General features: G+C 36.6%; 1 protein-coding gene and 1 pseudogene across 2 annotated transcripts in view; one reads left to right on the forward strand and one right to left on the reverse strand.

The window, feature by feature from the left end:
* GLRA3 (glycine receptor alpha 3) overlaps nucleotides 1-21,456 on the reverse strand; it is a 206,823-nt gene that overhangs the window by 82,111 nt on the left and 103,256 nt on the right. The gene's annotated exons all lie outside the window — the stretch shown is intronic.
* On the forward strand, nucleotides 821-17,084 carry LOC119529104 (annotated as a pseudogene).

Here is a 21,456-nt window from a genome sequence, read left to right on the forward strand (position 1 = left end):
AGAATCATTTCTTTTAGTAGATATATAGTAGCATCTAGGAATACATTCTAGTAAAATTATCTGGAAAGCAATCTGTGTTGCAAGATCTGTGTTACAAGAGTGACACATATTTTGTAACCCAGATATAATGTTCTATGAAATAGGTGATTTAGGAAATATAAAAAGTGATTTTGAAATAATGAAAGAATACTAAAGGAACATTATTGCCTTAAAATTCATTCTAGGCTAATGAGATTTTCCAGTGAGAATATTCATAGTTAATTTTAAAAGGATAGAAGTAGATTATTTTAACCAAATTCTTGTCCCCATATTCTGGACTACTGGGAAAATGACCAAGACTGATAACCATGTTAGTATGTGTCATGCTTATGTGTACACAGGATGGGAATATAAGCACTACCTATCACATTTTAAATAAAATGTTTCACTTTGATATGCAAAATGAATAAACAAATTGAATACTTAGCCTTCATTATAAGCATGATTAAAGTAAACAATTTTAGGAAACTTTCATTGCCATGAGAAATAGCCAAAGCTGGAGACATACCTAGAAAATTTTTAATTACTTGAATGCCAAATTACAAGTCCTCAGAATATAGTATAACCAAGCAATCAGACAGATGCTTCTATAATATCAGACTAGTTGGTTTCTTGCAGGTAGGTCAAATTCATAGTTGGTAATGAATATTACCAATCTATATATACCCCTTGGTCAGTGTTTTGTGCACTGAGACTTCTATCTTCTTACTGTAACTGAAGTTACATACCAGATAATATTTTTTCTGCTTGCTAGGTGCCCCATGTATCCTCCAAAGTGACAATGGAGCAGAGATCACTTCAGCTTTTTACCACAAAGCTCACGAAAATGCGGAAATTGCACCAGCCACAAGGATCTGTAGAACCTGTAAATGGGGATATGTGAACGAGCTTCTACCAGCCAAGGACAGTCACGCTCTCTTAGCCTAGAATTCAGGGCACCATGAAGAACAACTCCGTGGTGGTGGCCAGTTCCTGCTTCCTTCACTGTTCTGCAGTTGTTTCTCAGCCCTAACTACCACCAAAAGAATCCGTGATCAGTGGTGGACTGATGTCAGTCTCTCTCTGCAATATCTGCAGGAGAAGGCTGGAGCAAGACAAGTTATGATGATACCTGCCAGGAAAAAATTACTGACTAGTAAAGAATTTCCATGTGGGACTGATTCTTAAGGTATATAAAAATCATCTAAAGTGTTTTTATGCTCTAAGACTATTTGATTGAGAACTCTGCAGCTGTTCCCCACAACAAGGCTAAAATAAAAGAGCCTTCAACCTGCAGTATGTGATAAAATTTGTTTGACTTGCCTTACCCTTAGGTTATTGGGATTAATGATAAACTTTAGAGATACAATCTTAGATCTTCCAAGAATACCTTTTGCTCAAAAAGTACACTAAAAAAGATTTCAAGTATTCTTCATCTAGTTTATGGATCATTTAAAGAAAACTTAACTGTGAACAAGGCAAGATATTATCCGATGTCCATTATTGGTGCTATTTCTGTAGATAACCAGAAATATTTTTCTTTCCTAACACATGTAGGTCTTTGGTTTAGGGTCATGGTCCAAAACAAAACTCTAAAATAACCATCTCTTGAATACCTAGAAACTAGATTCTAACAGTCCTCCCTTTGGATTTTTGATCTGCCTACAAATGAACATTGTGGTGGAAAACTTCCCCACTACAGACCAAATTCATCATTTTGAAAATATTTATTTTTCTGATTCTCTAGTACTTTGTTATTTGATAATTGTCAGGTAACACTAATTCACATTTTTAAATTAAATTCAGTTTTATTGAGATATATTAACATAACATACAATCATCTATGGTGTACAATCTACTGTTCACAGTACCATCATATAGTTATGCATTCATCAGCCCAATCTATTTCTGAACATTTTCCTTACACCAGAAAGAATCAGAATAAGAATAAGAAATAAAAGTAAAAAAGAACACTCAAATAATCCCCCATTCCACCCTATTTTTCATTTAGTTTTTGTCCCCATTTTTCTACTCATCCATCCATACATTGGATAAAGGGAGTGTGATCCACAAGGTTTTCATAATCACACTGTCACCCCTTGTAATCTACATTGTTATACAATCGTCTTCAAGAGTCAAGGCTACTGGGGTGGAGTTTGATAGTTTCAGATATTTACTTCTAGTTATTCCAATGTGTTAAAACTTAAAAAGTATTATCTATATTGTGCGTAAGAATGTCCACCAGAGTGACCTCTCGACTCCATTTGAAATCTTTCAGTCACTGAAGCTTTATTTCATTTCATTTGACATCCCCCTTTTGGTCAAGAGGATTTTCTCAATCCCACAATGCTGGGTCCCGATTCATCCCCGGGAGTCATATCCTGTGTTGCCAGGGAGATTTACACTCCTGTGTGTCAGATCCCACATAGAGGGGAGGGCAGTGAGATCACCTGCCAAGGTGGCTTAGCTAGAGAGAGAGCCACATCTGAGCAACAAAGAGGCACTCAGGGGGAGACTCTTAAGCACAATTATAAGCAGGTTTAGCCTCTCCTTTGCAGTAACAAGCTTCATAAGGGTAAGCCCCAAGACAGAAGGCTTGGCATACCAACTCATCAGTCCTCAACGTTGTGAGAACATCAGCAACAGTCCAGGTGAGGAAGGCCAACACTTACACATTTTCCCCCAGCTCCTCAGGAGGGCCCTGCATATATACTTTTATTCTCTACCCAAATTACAGTGGGATGTGTTGTTATTTCACTCTAACCTATAAAAACCTATCATATCTCACTTCCTATTCAAAGTTCAATGTAATTGTGGTGTTTGAACAAACTGACTGTAGAATTTACATTGTTTTAAAAATACAGATCCTACACCAAATAAACATCGCTTCTCTTGGTTTCACATGGAAGTTGAAGTTTTAACACAGTCAGTTTCAACCTTTACCCTTTGGCCTGATTTGCTTTAGTCTTAAGTAGATCTGCTTCATTCATGTCTCTAACTGAAGTCTGGCTTTTTTTCAGCTTTTTTTTTCTTTTTCTTTTTAACAGTTGCTGTATGCATTAATACTGACATTCATATCTGCAGAGCTCTAGCTCTGAGTTTCAGGTGTCACACAGATACCCAATGTTCCAGAGACCAATCAGGTTATACAAAAAGGGATCAGCATCGCAGAGTTTGGAGACAGCCCTTACAATTCAGGAATAGATTTGACTGCTGTAACAGCTTACAACCTAGGGACCATTACAATAATCATTTCCCTATTAGGCTGTGGTCTAAGATTCAATTCTGAGTTCATAAATTGTAGTTAGTTCATATTGGTGAGGCATTATAGTGTTTGCCTTTGTTTCTGGTGTGAAAATATTTTTTAAGGCTGATTCCTCATAGCCAATGTATCCCATTATATTCAATGACCAGTTATATTATTTTTGATTCCTGGTCATGTGTGAAAATATGCAAAGAGTAAACTGACATTGTCAAATTATACCACTCTAAAAGAAATCCTTTTTATTAGACTTGAAATATCTTTCCTATAACAAATGACTGTGAACTAAAGAAGAAAATAGCTTTGCACAACAGATACTATAGGATGTGTGTGCAGCATATGAAAAATGTTTTTCCAAAACACTTAATAAAGACAGTTAAAGAATTTAGCCATTCATTGACTATACTTTATGGAAAAGACTAAATGTTTTATTAACTGAGTTTTTTTTGTTCACACATTCATTCACTTTTGCCAACCCTTCAGGAGTTAATTTTGTTGTTCATCTTTTTGCAGTGTACATAATAAAGGAGTTATTTTAAAGTTTATATATTCTATGTCAGTATTTTACCAATATTTTATAATAACTGAATAAATATAAGAATTATTTTCATAGTATTGAAAGATAAATTGTGACATTTTGGGTTAATTTTGACATTCAATTCCAAATACTTTAAGTTAATTATATAAGAAAATATTTTATTGGCAATAAGGTAAAATTATATCATGTTTGGTTCTGTAAATAAGTGTATATTAAAATGTATGCATGTAAGTATACACTAATATTTCATCTGTCTGTCACATAATAATAGACACTACATTATATTTTCTGACCTAATGTTTGCAATTCTTAAATGATGAGTTACAAGAAAAAAAAAAGCATATTAGGCAAACTATTATAATGGCTAATATACCGGCCTCAGGAGACAGTCTGCTTAAGACTAAATTCTAGCTTTGCCAATCAGTAGCTCTCTGTGCCTTGCTTTTTTTTAATCTGTAAAATAGGGATGATTATATTATAATAGTACTTCCTTGGTAGGATTGCTATGAGTGTTGAATTGATCCACATAAAGTACTTAGAACCATGTCCACCACAGGATAAGCGCTCATTAAATATTAGCTTTTAGACCAAAAATATTAGAATCCACATTAAATAGAAATTTGGTTGTATTTTCAGTTTCTAAATTAGTGTTCATAGTCCTAGGAATATTTTGATTTGTCATATAAGAATTTGAACAGTTAAATGAAACGTTGAAATCTGATGACTAGCAACTTGAAAAAAAAATGCAGATTTATTATCCTATTAAGCTTATCAAGTTTATGTATTAATGTTTATATTTCAATATTACTATACTTTTACATTTTCTGTCTTATTCGATTGCCTTTATATTCATTGCTTAATATATAATTTGTATGTGTTTATTTGTACGTGTGTATATCTATTTTGGTCAGAACTTATGGACATAGTCCTTAAGTATTTGGGAGACAAAGTGTAAGAGAAGATGAGACTACCTTCCGGAGGCGGGGCAAGATGGCGGACTGGTGAGCTGTATGTTTTAGTTACTCCTCCAAGAAAGTAGGTAGAAAGCCAGGAACTGCGTGGACTGGACACCACAGAGCAATCTGACTTTGGGCATACTTCATACAACACTCATGAAAACGTGGAACTGCTGAGATCAGCGAAATCTGTAAGTTTTTGTGGCCAGGGGACCTGCGCCCCTCCCTGCCAGGCTCAGTCCCGTGGGAGGAGGGGCTGTCAGCTCCAGGAAGGAGAGGGGGGAACTGCAGTGGCAGCCCTTATCGGAAACTCATTCGACTGATCCAAACTCCAACCATAGATAGACTGAGACCAGACACCAGAGAATCTGAGAGCAGCCAGCCCAGCAGAGAGGAGACAGGCATAGAAAAAAAAACAACACGAAAAACTCCAAAATAAAAGCGGAGGATTTTTGGAGTTCTGGTGAACATAGAAAGGGGAAGGGCAGAGCTCAGGCCCTGAGGCTCACATGCAAATCCTGAAGAAAAGCTGATCTCTCTGCCCTGTGGACCTTTCCTTAATGGCCCTGGTTGCTTTGTCTCTTAGCATTTCTATAACCCATTAGATCTCTGAGGAGGGCCCTTTTTTTTTTTTAATCCTTTTTTCTTTTTCTAAAACAATTACTCTAAGAAGCCCAATACAGAAAGCTTCAAAGACTTGCAATTTGGGCAGGTCAAGTCAAGAGCAGAACTAAGAGAGCTCTGAGACAAAAGGCAATAATCCAGTGGCTGAGAAAATTCACTAAACACCACAACTTCCCAAGAAAAGGGGGGTGTCCGCTCACAGCCATCATCCTGGTGGACAGGAAACACTCCTGCCCATCGCCAACCCCATAGCCCAGAGCTGCCCCAGACAACCCAGTGTGATGGAAGTGCTTCAAATAACAGGCACACACCACAAAACTGGGCATGGAAATTAGCCTTCCCTGCAACCTCAGCTGATTGTCCCAGAGTTGGGAAGGTGGAGCAGTGTGAATTAACAAAGCCCCATTCAGCCATCATTTCAGCAGACTGGGAGCCTCCCTACACAGCCCAGCAGCCCAGAACTGCCCTGGGGGGGATGGCACTCACCTGTGACATAGCACAGTCATCCCTCAACAGAGGACCCAGGGTGCACAGCCTGGAAGAGGGGCCCACTTGCAAGTCTCAGGAGCCATACTCCAATACCAAGGACTTGTGGGTCAGTGGCAGAGACAAACTGTGGCAGGACTGAACTGAAGGATTAGACTATTGCAGCAGCTTTAAAACTCTAGGATCAACAGGGAGATTTGATTGTTAGGGCCATCCCCCCTCCCTGACTGCCCAGAAACACGCCCCATATACAGGGCAGGCAACACCAACTACACACGCAAGCTTGGTACACCAATTGGACCCCACAAGACTCACTCCCCCACTCACCAAAAAGGCTAAGCAGGGGAGAACTGGCTTGTGGAGAACAGGTGGCTCGTGGACGCCACCTGCTGGTTAGTTAGAGAAAGTGTACTCCACGAAGCTGTAGATCTGATAAATTAGAGATAAGGACTTCAATTGGTCTACAAATCCTAGAAGAACCCTATCAAGTTCAGCAAATGCCACGAGGCCGAAAACAACAGAAAATTATAAAGCATATGAAAAAACCAGACGATATGGATAACCCAAGCCCAAGCACCCAAATCAAAAGACCAGAAGAGACACAGCACCTAGAGCAGCTACTCAAAGAACTAAAGATGAACAATGAGACCATAGTACGGGAGACAAAGGAAATCAAGAAGACCCTAGAAGAACATAAAGACGACATTGCAAGACTAAATAAAAAAATGGATGATCTTATGGAAATTAAAGAAACTGTTGACCAAATTAAAAAGATTCTGGACACTCATAGTACAAGACTAGAGAAAGTTGAACAACGAATCAGAGACCTCGAAGATGACAGAATGGAAAATGAAAGCATAAAAGAAAGAATGGGGAAAAAAATTGAAAAAATCGAAATGGACCTCAGGGATATGATAGATAATATGAAACGTCCGAATATAAGACTCATTGGTGTCCCAGAAGGGGAAGAAAAGGGTAAAGGTCTAGGAAGAGTATTCAAAGAAATTGTTGGGGAAAACTTCCCAAATCTTCTAAACAACATAAATACACAAATCATAAATGCTCAGCGAACTCCAAATAGAATAAATCCAAATAAACCCACTCCGAGACATATACTGATCACACTGTCAAACACAGAAGAGAAGGAGCAAGTTCTGAAAGCAGCAAGAGAAAAGCAATTCACCACATACAAAGGAAACAGCATAAGACTAAGTAGTGACTACTCAGCAGCGACCATGGAGGCGAGAAGGCAGTGGCACGATATATTTAAAAGTTTGAGTGAGAAAAATTTCCAGCCAAGAATACTTTATCCAGCAAAGCTCTCCTTCAAATTTGAGGGAGAGCTTAAATTTTTCACAGACAAACAAATGCTGAGAGAATTTGCTAACAAGAGACCTGCCCTACTGGAGATACTAAAGGGAGCCCTACAGACAGAGAAACAAAGAAAGGACAGAGAGACTTGGAGAAAGGTTCAGTACTAAAGAGATTCAGTATGGGTACAATACAGGATATTAATAGACAGAGGGGAAAAATATGACAAACATAAACCAAAGGATAAGATGGCTGATTCAAGAAATGCCTTCATGGTTATAACGTTGAATGTAAATGGATTAAACTCCCCAATTAAAAGATATAGATTCGCAGAATAGATCAAAAAAAATGAGCCATCAATATGTTGCATACAAGAGACTCATCTTAGACACAGGGACACAAAGAAACTGAAAGTGAAAGGATGGAAAAAAATATTTCATGCAAGCTACAGCCAAAAGAAAGCAGGTGTAGCAATATTAATCTCAGATAAAATAGACTTCAAATGCAGGGATGTTTTGAGAGGCAAAGAAGGCCACTACATACTAATAAAAGGGGCAATTCAACAAGAAGAAATAACAATCGTAAATGTCTATGCACCCAATCAAGGTGCCACATAATACATGAGAGAAACACTGGCAAAACTAAAGGAAGCAATTGATGTTTCCACAATAATTGTGGGAGACTTCAACACATCACTCTCTCCTATAGATAGATCAACCAGACAGAAGACCAATAAGGAAATTGAAAACCTAAACAATCTGATAAATGAATTAGATTTAACAGACATATACAGGACATTACATCCCAAATCACCAGGATACACATACTTTTCTAGCGCTCACGGAACTTTCTCCAGAATAGATCATATGCTGGGACATAAAACAAGCCTCAATAAATTTAAAAAGATTGAAATTATTCAAAGCACATTCTCTGACCACAATGGAATACAATTAGAAGTCAATAACCATCAGAGACTTAGAAAATTCACAAATACCTGGAGGTTAAACAACACACTCCTAAACAATCAGTGGGTTAAAGAAGAAATAGCAAGAGAAATTGCTAAATATATAGAGACGAATGAAAATGAGAACACAACATACCAAAACCTATGGGATGCAGCAAAAGCAGTGCTAAGGGGGAGATTTATAGCACTAAACGCATATATTAAAAAGGAAGAAAGAGCCAAAATCAAAGAACTAATGGATCAACTGAAGAAGCTAGAAAATGAACAGCAAACCAATCCTAAACCAAGTAGAAGAAAAGAAATAACAAGGATTAAAGCAGAAATAAATGACATAGAGAACAAAAAAACAATAGAGAGGATAAATATCACCAAAAGTTGGTTCCTTGAGAAGATCAACAAGATTGACAAGCCCCTACCTAGACTGACAAAATCAAAAAGAGAGAAGACCCATATAAACAAACTAATGAATGAAAAAGGTGACATAACTGCAGATCCTGAAGAAATTAAAAAAATTGTAAGAGGATATTATGAACAACTGTATGGCAACAAACTGGATAATGTAGAACAAATGGACCATTTCCTGGAAACATATGAACAACCTAGACTGACCAGAGAAGAAATAGAAGACTTCAACCAACCCATCACAAGCAAAGAGATCCAATCAGTCATCAAAAAGCTTCCCACAAATAAATGCCCAGGGCCAGATGGCTTCACAGGGGAATTCTACCAAACTTTCCAGAAAGAACTGACACCAATCTTACTCAAACTCTTTCAAAACATTGAAGAAAATGGAACACTACCTAACTCGTTTTATGAAGCTAACATCAATCTAATACCAAAACCAGGCAAAGATGCTACAAAAAAGGAAAACTACAGGCCAATCTCCCTAATGAATATAGATGCAAAAATCCTCAACAAAATACTTGCAAATCGAATCCAAAGACACATTAAAAAAATCATACACCATGACCAAGTGGGGTTTATTCCAGGCATGCAAGGATGGTTCAACATAAGAAAATCAATCAATGTATTACAACACATTAACAAGTCAAAAGGGAAAAATCAATTGATCATCTCAATAGATGCTGAAAAAGCATTTGACAAAATCCAACATCCCTTTTTGATAAAAACACTTCAAAAGGTAGGAATTGAAGGAAACTTCCTCAACATGATAAAGAGCATATATGAAAAACCCACAGCCAGCATAGTACTCAATGGTGAGAGACTGAAAGCCTTCCCTCTAAGATCAGGAACAAGACAAGGATGCCCGCTGTCACCACTGTTATTCAACATTGTGCTGGAAGTGCTAGCCAGGGCAATCCGGCAAGACAAAGAAATAAAAGGCATCCAAATTGGAAAAGAAGAAGTAAAACTGTCATTGTTTGCAGATGATATAATCTTATATCTAGAAAACCCTGAGAAATTGACGATACAGCTACTAGAGCTAATAAACAAATTTAGCAAAGTAGCGGGATACAAGGTTAATGCACGTAAGTCAGTAATGTTTCTATATGCTAGAAATGAACAAACTGAAGAGACACTCAAGAAAAAGATACCATTTTCAATAGCAACTAAAAAAATCAAGTACCTAGGAATAAACTTAACCAAAGATGTAAAAGACCTATACAAAGAAAACTACATAACTCTACTAAAAGAAATAGAAGGGGACCTTAAAAGATGGAAAAATATTCCATGTTCATGGATAGGAAGGCTAAATGTCATTAAGATGTCAATTCTACCCAAACTCATCTACAGATTCAATGCAATCCCAATCAAAATTCCAACAACCTACTTTGCAGACTTGGAAAAGCTAGTTATCAAATTTATTTGGAAAGGGAAGATGCCTCGAATTGCTAAAGACACTCTAAAAAAGAAAAATGAAGTGGGAGGACTCACACTCCCTGACTTTGAAGCTTATTATAAAGCCACAGTTGCCAAAACAGCATGGTACTGGCACAAAGATAGACATATAGATCAATGGAATCGAATTGAGAATTCAGAGATAGACCCTCAGATCTATGGCCGACTGATCTTTGATAAGGCCCCCAAAGTCACTGAACTGAGTCATAATGGTCTTTTCAACAAATGGGGCTGGGAGAGTTGGATATCCATATCCAAAAGAATGAAAGAGGACCCCTACCTCACCCCCTACACAAAAATTAACTCAAAATGGACCAAAGATCTCAATATAAAAGAAAATACCATAAAACTCCTAGAAGATAATGTAGGAAAACATCTTCAAGACCTTGTATTAGGCGGCCACTTCCTAGACTTTACACCCAAAGCACAAGCAACAAAAGAGAAAATAGATAAATGGGAACTCCTCAAGCTTAGAAGTTTCTGCACCTCAAAGGAATTTCTCAAAAAGGTAAAGAGGCAGCCAACTCAATGGGAAAAAATTTTTGGAATCCATGTATCTGACAAAAGACTGATATCTTGCATATATAAAGAAATCCTACAACTCAATGACAATAGTACAGACAGCCCAATTATAAAATGGGCAAAAGATATGAAAAGACAGTTCTCTGAAGAGGAAATACAAATGGCCAAGAAACACATGAAAAAATGTTCAGCTTCACTAGCTATTAGAGAGATGCAAATTAAGACCACAATGAGATACCATCTAACACCGGTTAGAATGGCTGCCATTAAACAAACAGGAAACTACAAATGCTGGAGGGGATGTGGAGAAACTGGGACTCTTATTCATTGTTGGTGGGACTGTATAATGGTTCAGCCACTCTGGAAGTCAGTCTGGCAGTTCCTTAGAAAACTAGATATAGAGTTACCATTCAATCCAGTGATTGCACTTCTCGGTATATACCCGGAAGATCGGAAAGCAGTGATACGAACAGATATCTGCATGCCAATGTTCATAGCAGCATTATTCACAATTGCCAAGAGATGGAAACAACCCAAATGTCCTTCAACAGATGAGTGGATAAATAAAATGTGGTATATACACACGATGGAATACTACACGGCAGTAAGAAGGAATGATCTCGTGAAACATATGACAACATGGATGAACCTTGAAGACATAATGCTGAGCGAAATAAGCCAGGCACAAAAAGAGAAATATTATATGCTACCACTAATGTGAACTTTGAAAAATGTAAAACAAACGGTTTATAATGTAGAATGTAGGGGAACTAGCAATAGAGAGCAATTAAGGAAGGGGGAACAATAATCCAAGAAGAACAGATAAGCTATTTAACGTTCTGGGGATGCCCAGGAATGACTATGGTCTGTTAATTTCTGATGGATATAGTAGGAACAAGTTCACAGAAATGTTGCTATATTAGGTAACTTTCTTGGGGTAAAGTAGGAACATGTTGGAAGTTAAGCAGTTATCTTAGGTTAGTTGTCTTTTTCTTACTCCCTTGTTGTGGTCTCTTTGAAATGTTCTTTTATTGTATATTTGTTTTCTTTTTCACTTTTTTTTCAAACAGTTGATTTAAAAAAAGAAGGGAAAGTTAAAAAAAAAAAAAAAAAGGAAAAACAAGGAAAAAAAAAGATGTAGTGCCCCCTTGAGGAGCCTGTGGAGAATGCAGGGGTATTGGCCTACCCCACCTCGATGGTTGCTAACATGACCACAGACATAGGGGACTGGTGGTCTGAAGGGTTGAGCCCTCTACCATAAGTTTTACCCTCGGGAAGACGGTTGCTGCAAAGGAGAGTCTAGGCCTCCCTATGGTTGTGCCTAAGAGCCTCCTCCCGAATGCCTCTTTGTTGCTCAGATGTGGCCCTCTCTCCCTGGCTAAGCCAACTTGAAAGGTGAAATCACTGCCCTCCCCCCTACGTGGGATCAGACACCCAGGGGAGTGAATCTCCCTGGCAACGTGGAATATGACTCCCGGGGAGGAATGTAGACCCGGCATCGTGGGACGGAGAACATCTTCTTGACCAAAAGGGGGATTGAAAGGAAATGAAATAAGCTTCAGTGGCAGAGAGATTCCAAAAGGAGCCGAGAGGTCACTCTGGTGGGCACTCTTACACACACTTTAGACAACCCTTTTTAGGTTCCAAAGAATTGGGGTAGCTGGTGGTGGATACCTGAAACTATGAAACTACAACCCAGAACCCATGAATCTCGAAGACAGTTGTATAAAGATGTAGCTTATGAGGGGTGACAATGGGATTGGGAAAGCCATAAGGACCACACTCCACTTTGTCTAGTTTATGGATGGATGAGTAGAAAAATAGGGGAAGGAAACAAACAGACAAAGGTACCCAGTGTTCTTTTTTACTTCAATTGCTCTTTTTCACTCTAATTATTATTCTTGTTATTTTTTTGTGTGTGCTAATGAAGGTGTCAGGGATTGATTTAGGTGATGAATGTACAACTATGTAATGGTACTGTAAACAATCGAAAGTACTATTTGTTTTGTATGACTGTGTGGTATGTGAATATATCTCAATAAAATGAAGATAAAAAAAAAAGAGAAGATGAAATGAAAAGAGCAGTGACATCGATGCCTTTTACTCCAGGAAGGGTGGAATTTTAAAATTTTCTAAGTAAGAATATGGATAAATTTGACCTTATCATCATTTCATATTCAAATTCAGTCTTCATAGACTGGGTTTTAAAAGCTTCCAATTTTCATAATGCATTTGATAAAGTTTTTACTTATGTAATGGAGCACCAACAAATATAATTATAGTGACTGAATTGTTATCTAAATGCTTTCTAACTTTCTGATATGTTGTAATGTATCCAGAATTGTAACTGTTATAACTCACTGAAGTGTAACCCAGATGCCTGGTTTCTTTAATGTTGAAAGCCTGTGCCAAAAGAAGAAGCTTGAACTTAAAATGACCCTGGGGTATAAAATACCCTGCAGGTAAAATCAAAGTGGGCAGAAACAATAGGAAAGAGGAATTACTGAACCTGAAAGAAAGCAAGAGGTCCAACCATCATAAATTCCAGCAATATCACAAGCCTACTCCTCAAAGATGACAGAATACACCAGCCAATGATAATAACCAACTTGCAATCCCTAATTTAAATGTAGACAGACAGTTTATTCAAACACCATAATTACATGGAACTTTGAATAGGGAGTGAGATCTGGTTGGTTTTTACAGGTTAGTGTGTAGCCCTGATACCTCTTAGAGTAATTTGGGCAGAGAATAAGAATGTATTTGCAAAGCCCCCTTAAGAGACTGGGGGAAAATATGGAAATAATAAACTTTCCCACCTGAGGAATTACTGATATTCTCACAAGCGTTGGGGACTATAAATTCAGAAGGCTGAGCCCTTGATCTTGGGGCTTGCCCTTATGAAGCTTGTTACCACACAGGAAAGGCTAAGCCTACTTATAATTGTCCCTAAGGGTCAGCCCCGTGAACCACTTTTGTTGCTCAGATGTGGCCTCTCTCTCTAAGCCAGCTCTGCAAGTAAACTCCCTGCCCTCCCCCACTATGTGGGACATGACTCCCAGGGATGAGCCTGGACCCAGCATTGAGGGATTGAGAAAGCCTCCTTGACCAAAAGGAGGAAGAGAAATGAAACAAAGTTTCAGTAGCTAAGATTTCAAATGGAGTCGAGAAGACATTCAGGAGGTTATTCTTATGTGTTAGATACCCTTTTTAGTTTTTAAGTATTTTAGAATAGCTAGTAGGAAATACCTGAAACTGTCAAACTGCAACCCAGTTGCCTTGATTCTTGAAGACAATTGTATAACTATGTAGTTTACATGGTGTCACTGTGTGAATGTGAAAACCTTATGGCTCACACTCCCTTTATGCAGTGTATGGACAGATGAGTAGAAAAATGGGGACAGAAAGTAAATGAATAATAGGGAGGGGTAGGATGTTTGGGGAGTTCTTTTTTACTTCAATTTTTATTCTTATTCCTATTTTTAAAATTGTTTTGTGGTAATGAAAATGTTCAAAAATTAATTGTGATGAAAAATGCACAACTGTGTGATGATATTGTGAACAGCTGATTGTACACTTTAGATGATTGTATGATATGTGAATATATCTCAGTTAAATTGAATTAAAAAAAATGTAGATACAACCAATGATAACAGCCAATTTACAATCCTAAATTTAAATGTTTACCAACCAATCTCAATGGGCTGATAGCCTTCATATCCTATCTCCACCTCTCTTTGTTTAACCCAACAAATACCCCTCACCTTTCCAGCTCAGGGAGACAGAGCTGAGGAAAATATTACCCTTCTGTCTTTGTGAGGCTAGCCTCTGCCAAATAAACTTTTTCTCTTCTCAAAATCCCAGTGTCTACTGATTGGATTTGTGTGCACCTGGCAGGGACTCACTTTTGAGCAGGAACACTAATCCAGCAGCTTTTGATAACAATGTAGTAAATTGCGACACTCGTTCTTGCATAGGTGTCTAAAGAATCTTCGCAACAAAACGGTTTTGGTAGAATTTATAGACAAACAGTTTTACCAGGGAGAGTGAATTATACACATGTTGCTTACATAGGTGATGGTGGAAATATTTCTGTCCAGTAACCTTTTTAAAGAAGAATAGTGTTGCCATATCATGGTAAGGACCTACTTTGCAGAAAACTCTTTCCAGAATGTCTCCTATTCTCCTCATATAAAATCTATGAGGTAGGTGTTTCTATTTGCCTGTTTCCAGATGTGGAAACTGAGACACAGATAAGTTAAACAACTTCAACAAGATCACAGATCTAATAAGTGGCAGAGCAGTAATTCAGACCCAAAAGTTCTGGCTTAAGAGCTTTAACCTCCAGGATACACTGTAATTCATGTTTGTCTTGTTTGCAAACCAACATTCAGTAAACTAATGCAAAGACTCTGTGGTTTATGTTTGTTTTTGTAAGGAATTTGGAGGCTTATTGAACAACATGCTCACTGATGGGAAATTATAAGCACTAAGTGTTCTCAGATAAGTGCCAGCTTGACATTTCCCCATCTTGGACACCTTGAGAAGATCAAATTTAGTAAAAAGCACAGCTCGATGGATTAGCTAAAATGGCATATAGAATATAAACTTTCATCTGTATTTAATATTTTACTATACAGGTAAGTATAGGTCTCCCAGAAGGCTGAATTTAAATGACCAATTAGGAAAAAAATATTATTTGGTTTCAATAAAGAATATTGCAAGTTATCTTTTGTTATGGTCCCATAATTCAGTTAATTTTTAAGTTCTCCAGTGCCATTAGGCAATTTGTAATCCAGAAACTTTCCCTCTCTCCTCCTTTTTCCTGCTTTTCTACTTCCCCACCATCTCTACTCTTTTCCTCTCCTGTCTTGCTCTCTCTCTGTCTACACTCTACACACACACACACACACACACACACACACACACACACACACACACACACACACAGTCTTTACAAGACTGCAGAATGTCTATATCGGTGATGTGCATGGAGGTGTTTGTTTTAGTTCACTACAGCTGCTGAAATGCAATATACCAGACTCCTCTGTCACATGGCAAGGCATAAGGCAGTGTCTGCCGATCTCTCTCTTCTTTTCCAGGCTTTGTTGCTTTCAGCTTCTTGCTTCCGTGGCATTCTCTCTGAGCTTCTATGACTTTCTCTCTCAGCTTGTGTATCCTTCCCTCTCAGCATCTGTGTGTTTCTCTCTGTGTTTCACCAAAGGACTTCAGAAAGAAGATGAAGATCCATCTGGGGCAAGCCTCAAGTGAAATAACCTAATCAAAAGTTCCCACCCACAGTAGATTTACACCCACAGGAATAGATTAGCTTTAAGAACATGATCTTCTACAGTCCATAAAGTCACCAAACTATCACAGTGTTTGTTAATTCTATTGTCACAGAAAAAGAAAGCAGTTATCTATACTGCTTTCACTGTTAATATCTTGATGTCTTTGTTTCCTTTCTTTCCTTTATCACACATTTTTGAATAGTTGAGATTATATTTTACAAGTACTTCTGTTGTTTTCTAAGTCCGCTCTGCAAGCAAACTCCCTGCCCTCCCACCCTCTGTGGGACATGACTCCCAGGGGTGTAAATCTCCCTGAGAATTTAAGCATTTACCATTATTCTTCTTAATCATCATTTCAATGGCTATATTATGTATTTCTCTTACAGAAATAATTTTCAATTGACTGAGTTGTGTCTAGTGCATATTGAATTATGTAATTTGCAAATGACTTAAATGTTTTGCCTTTATTTTCAAGAAATAAGCATATTTATGCTTCGGATCTCAATAAATGTAAGAAATAGGGATATAGCTTTCTCAAAAAAAGAATGGCACCAGATATATTATCAGAAGACAATATTTCTAAAAATACTCTTTGAAACATTTTTAAAATGGTCATCAGTTAATAGCGCAGTAAAATATTATAACCTGGTACAGCATGTTTTTAAAGTGACTGTAGCAATTTTCTTCTAAAACGGTGAGAATTATAGCAGCTATCATTGCTTTTATCATTTGATTTAGTAAGAGTTGTTTTGCAAACTCACTATTCAGTGTACTAACTAATCTTTTGAAAAGGATATTCTTTCTCAGGTTAAAGAATTCATTTCCTATTCCTGTTTTTATAATTTTTGTTGTTGATGTTGTTAGGAAACAATATTTAATCCTATGAAATTATTGGAAATTTCTGTTATATGATATTTAGCTTGATAAAATTTTGCCTCTTTATAACATTAGAGAATTATTTTCTGTAAAAGTAAGCTGTGAATTCTTAAAGATATATGCATATATTTGAACACATGTATATTGACAGATTGGATCCTAGTTGAGCTAAAAATTCAATATGTATTCAAATTAAAAATATTAAAAGATTAATGTTTACATGTCCAAGAATATGTATAGCAGCATTGTTAGCTATAGTTAAAAAAAACAAAAAACAAAAAAACTGGAACCGATACAGGTATCCATCAGTAGGATAATGGATAATAAGTTATATGATATAAAAATTGGATATTTTATGGTGGTGGAAATGAATTAATATTACTATTTGCAACAATATGGATGAATCTTAGAAATGCAAAAGTTGGTGAAGAAAAAATGCAAGTCCAGAAGATAAAAAGATGAAATTTTTCCATTTTTGTAAAATTCAAAAACAAGCAATATCTATCAATCATCTATTTATATATTTATCTATCTATTAGGGCTAGAATGTATGCATGTATATATGTATACACACACACACGCACACACACAGACACACACACATAGATAGTAAGAGCAAAACAAAGGAGCTATATACACATGAAAGTGGTTACCTAGGGAGATGTTAGGAGAATGAGGGATTGGAGTGGATTATACAGATGACTTTAATATTGGTAACATTTTAATTCTGAAGTTAGGTGGTGGTTTCAAGAGTGTTTATTATATTATACTTCACAACTTACATTTATTACTCATGTAATTACATACCAAAATATTAATATCCAAACACAAAATGAATCTTCTTCACTGGAAATACTCTATTCATTGTAGTGTTTTACCCTTTTTATGCCTTTTTGCAATATATTTTATAATTTTTAAGACACTTTATTAGCATCTTTCTAGCAGAGCCTAAATGATGCTGTGGCAGGCAGAATAACAGACCCCTAAAGATGTTCATGTCCTAATCTCCAGAATTTGTGAAAACATTACCTTACATTGCAAAAGGGGCTTTGCAGGTGTGATTAAATAAAGATCTTGAGATGGGATTATCCAATCTTGAGATGGGCCCCATGTAATCACAGGGTCCTTATAAGTGAAAAAGGGAGACAGGAAAGTCAGTGTCAGAGTGAGATGATGTAAGAAAAACTCAGTTGGCCATTGCTGGCTTTGAAGATGGAGGAAGAGGTCATGAGCCAAGAAACGTGAACAATCTCTAAAAGCTATTACAGGTACGAAGATACGGGAATGGATTCTTCCCTAGGGAGTCCAAAAGGAATGCAGCCACATAGGCACCTTGATTTTAGCCCAGTGAAGCCCATTTTGAACTTCTTATCTCTACAACTGTAGAATGACAATTTGTGTCATTTTAAGCCACTATAGATGCTGCAATTTATAACAGCAGTGATAGGAAACGAATACAGATGATTTTTTTAATTCATTTCCATACACTATCATTTTCATTTTTAAAGAGGTTTTTAGAATAATAGTTTTTGTTTGTTTGTTTGTTTTGTTTTGTTGCCAATCACTGGAGAGGGTGGAGCATTTAAGGCAAAATAACTGCCATAAGAGATCATGGTCAATGGAAAAATAACTCAGAATTCTTCCTTTTTTAAGGAGTTAAAATCAAAGATTCTGGCTAATTTCAAAATGATTAGAAAATAACTTACTTTTATCAAAGAATAAAGACAAAGTTCACACTCCCTAAGAAATGTGCCATTGGTTTAGTTTTGTAAGATTTTCCATTTCTGAAGTACAGCACAACATAGATGCCCATGCATCACAAAGCACAGAACACTAGCACGCATTGGTGTAGTAATTGCTTCTGATGTCATCGCCATAATATCCCCCATGTGGCCTGCCCCATCTGCTCTAAGAAAGCCACCACAGGAGGGTGGTCTTGTGGTGTTACTGATTCTGAAGTAATGGCCCACTAGAAAGTGCCTTTCAATTCTCAGTTACTAAACCAACAGGGAAGGAAACCATTTTATAGGAACTATTCAGAGGCTTGGAAAGGTTATTTCAAATCTCTCCTTGAATTCCTCATTATCCCTACATTTAATTATTCTCCTAAAAAGAGGCAGAATTACTTAAAAATTTAAAAAAGAAAAAAAAAAATCTTACTGTGTACCAATCCTGGAAACACATAAAAGAGTTTTTACATATTAAAGTAGATGTTCAAAAATATGTAAAAATGACATATAAACAAAATCAATCCATGTTTTTCATAACTTGATAGTATTTTTCCTGTAATAATAGTATTTGATAGATACATTAATTATAGCAAGCATGTGATTTATCAGGATTGGTTACAGTATAAACTGTTATATCAGTGTAGTAACATTTTCTATTTTAGTGGCTTCTGTTTAAATATAAGTTTGAAAGTTAAAATACTGGCAAAAATGTAAAAGAGCTATATCCCATTTAGTACACAGCCCAATGCTCACACTCCAATCACTCCAATAAAAGAATTTCTGAAGAGATAAAATTAGTCAATGAGAACATTCTCCTAGAAGTTGAAAGAGATTTCAACTGATACATTTCACTCAGTTTCGGGTTGTATGGCTTTAGAGATAAACACCTACATAGAGCCAATCCTTCCAGTAGTTGCTTCCTTTAAAAAAAAAAAAAAAAGTAATTTTTGTTGCTTTTTGGTTGTAAGGTAACAAGTTATCTTCTTCCTTAATGTGCTTCATAAAAGTGCTCTCCAATGCCTCATTTATTTAGAAATCCTCCTCTTCCTCCTCTGCTCACTTCAAGCATCCTCCTCAATTCCTCATTGTCTAATTTTCAGTCTTCTCAGAAAGGGAGCTAGACAACCAGACAGAAGTTTCTCTCTCCTTCACAGCAAGTTCAGTTTATAAGCTTTCAGCTTTTGGTTGTTCCATCTGTGGCTTTCTTTTTGAGCTTCTGAGTATTTCTCTCTTTTAGTTTCTGCATCTTTTTCTCTATTTCATGCTCTTACAAAGGGCTCCAATAAGAGGATTAAGACCCACCTGGGGCATGCCTCAACTGAAATAACCTAATCAGAAGGTCCCACTCACAATAGGTCCACACCCACAGGAATGGATTAGCTTTAAGAACAAGCTTTGCTATTCGGAGGTATATAAAGCTTCAAACCATCACACTGTCTTTCAGCCACAATCTAGAAGTGACAAATATAATTTGGAATGTGGAAAAACACTAGTTAAAAATTGAACTTGCATGGAAGTTTTTGAGAATATTTTTAATCTTGTAAAGGTCTAACAGCTTTATTTTGTATTGCATATATTTTTCATGATAGTGATAGCTGACACTGTGAGGGTGTATCTATTCACTTCCCAAAAGAAGTCTTATTTGCATATTATGTGTAATTGGGATTAATGTAGTAGAATCGACTAATGAAGGGGAATTTATTTGGAACTGCATAACATTAGACATCAACAAAATAAACAAATGATCCAAACCAGGATTCTTTACCTCAAGTGTTCCCAGTTTAAAGAGATCTAGTTTTTAGTGTATATAGCTATATATTTTTAAAATTTAATCTATTATGTCTGTATAATGCTCACACTTCCCTCCACACTTTTAGTAAACTATTAATTCTTAGCCGCTTATTGTTAGGACAATGGATATGGTTTAGTAAATAAGAATGCGTATTATTGGCAAAGGATTTTTGTTTTGCTTTTACATTTGCTCTCCGTAGAAAAATTGGGTATGTAAACAAAATTCTAATAATTCTTTTCAGTATTTTCACACTGTTATCAACACAGGGAGTTGTTATAACACTTTTTCATTTTAATTTATATTTAATTCTCAGAAATTTAAATCATAAGTCTTTTAGGAATAACCTTTTAAATTATGAAAGCTTATAAACCATTTACCATTAAATACAAAAGGTAGAATTTTTTTTTTTTAAAAAGCCATGCTTGGAAAAAGCTTTAATGAGTAAATATTATCTGTCCAATATAAAATTAAATTGTAGTTGGAATGATGTATTCTCTCTGAGCAATCAGGATAATTCTTACCTAATTATTTATCAAATTGGAGATTGGCCAAGAAGTCATGTGGAGGCTAATCACTGCACTCAAAAGCTGTAGAGGTATTAGCTTCTTTTAGAAACTATTATTGAATATTCTAGACTCTTTAAGGACAATTTTTGAAAGTGACAAATTAAATTTTTTCTTCTGTAGTCTCAAAGTAAAGAACCACTATAAAAAAATCCATAATCTACTCATACAATTACCTAAATGCAACCCTTCAAAATCAGAAATAAAAGAAAATGTAATCAATCTTTAGATATTGTTTCTTGGGTAGACAACACAACACATTTTAATATGTCTGTATTTATGGATGTTGAGACATGTTAGGGAAGTCACAGGCACAAACAGTGGCCATTTCCTACCACTCACCTACCCCCCTCCTTTTCCCCTCTTGCTTGTTTGCATTCAGGTGTTCAGTATGTTTCTATTTTGTGGGAGACCACAGACAGCTGGTGGAGGCATTAAATCTTGCATCACACTTACACTCCTTTTGTTATATACCACCTAGAGTGTCTTGGGCAACACAGGGCTCTTGGGTCTGCGGGCTAAACTAAAGGATTGCCCCTGCCCTACCAGTCTGGGTAGAGGTACCGACCCATGACTAAGAGGACCTAAGTCGTGCTATTGTCATCTTTTGGAGGAAGGATGGTGATAAATGAAATTTTGAGAATCCCTCCCATGAGTGCCAGG

The sequence above is a fragment of the Choloepus didactylus genome, chromosome 3 (genome assembly GCF_015220235.1).
Source record: "Choloepus didactylus isolate mChoDid1 chromosome 3, mChoDid1.pri, whole genome shotgun sequence".
Lineage (NCBI taxonomy): Eukaryota > Metazoa > Chordata > Mammalia > Pilosa > Megalonychidae > Choloepus > Choloepus didactylus.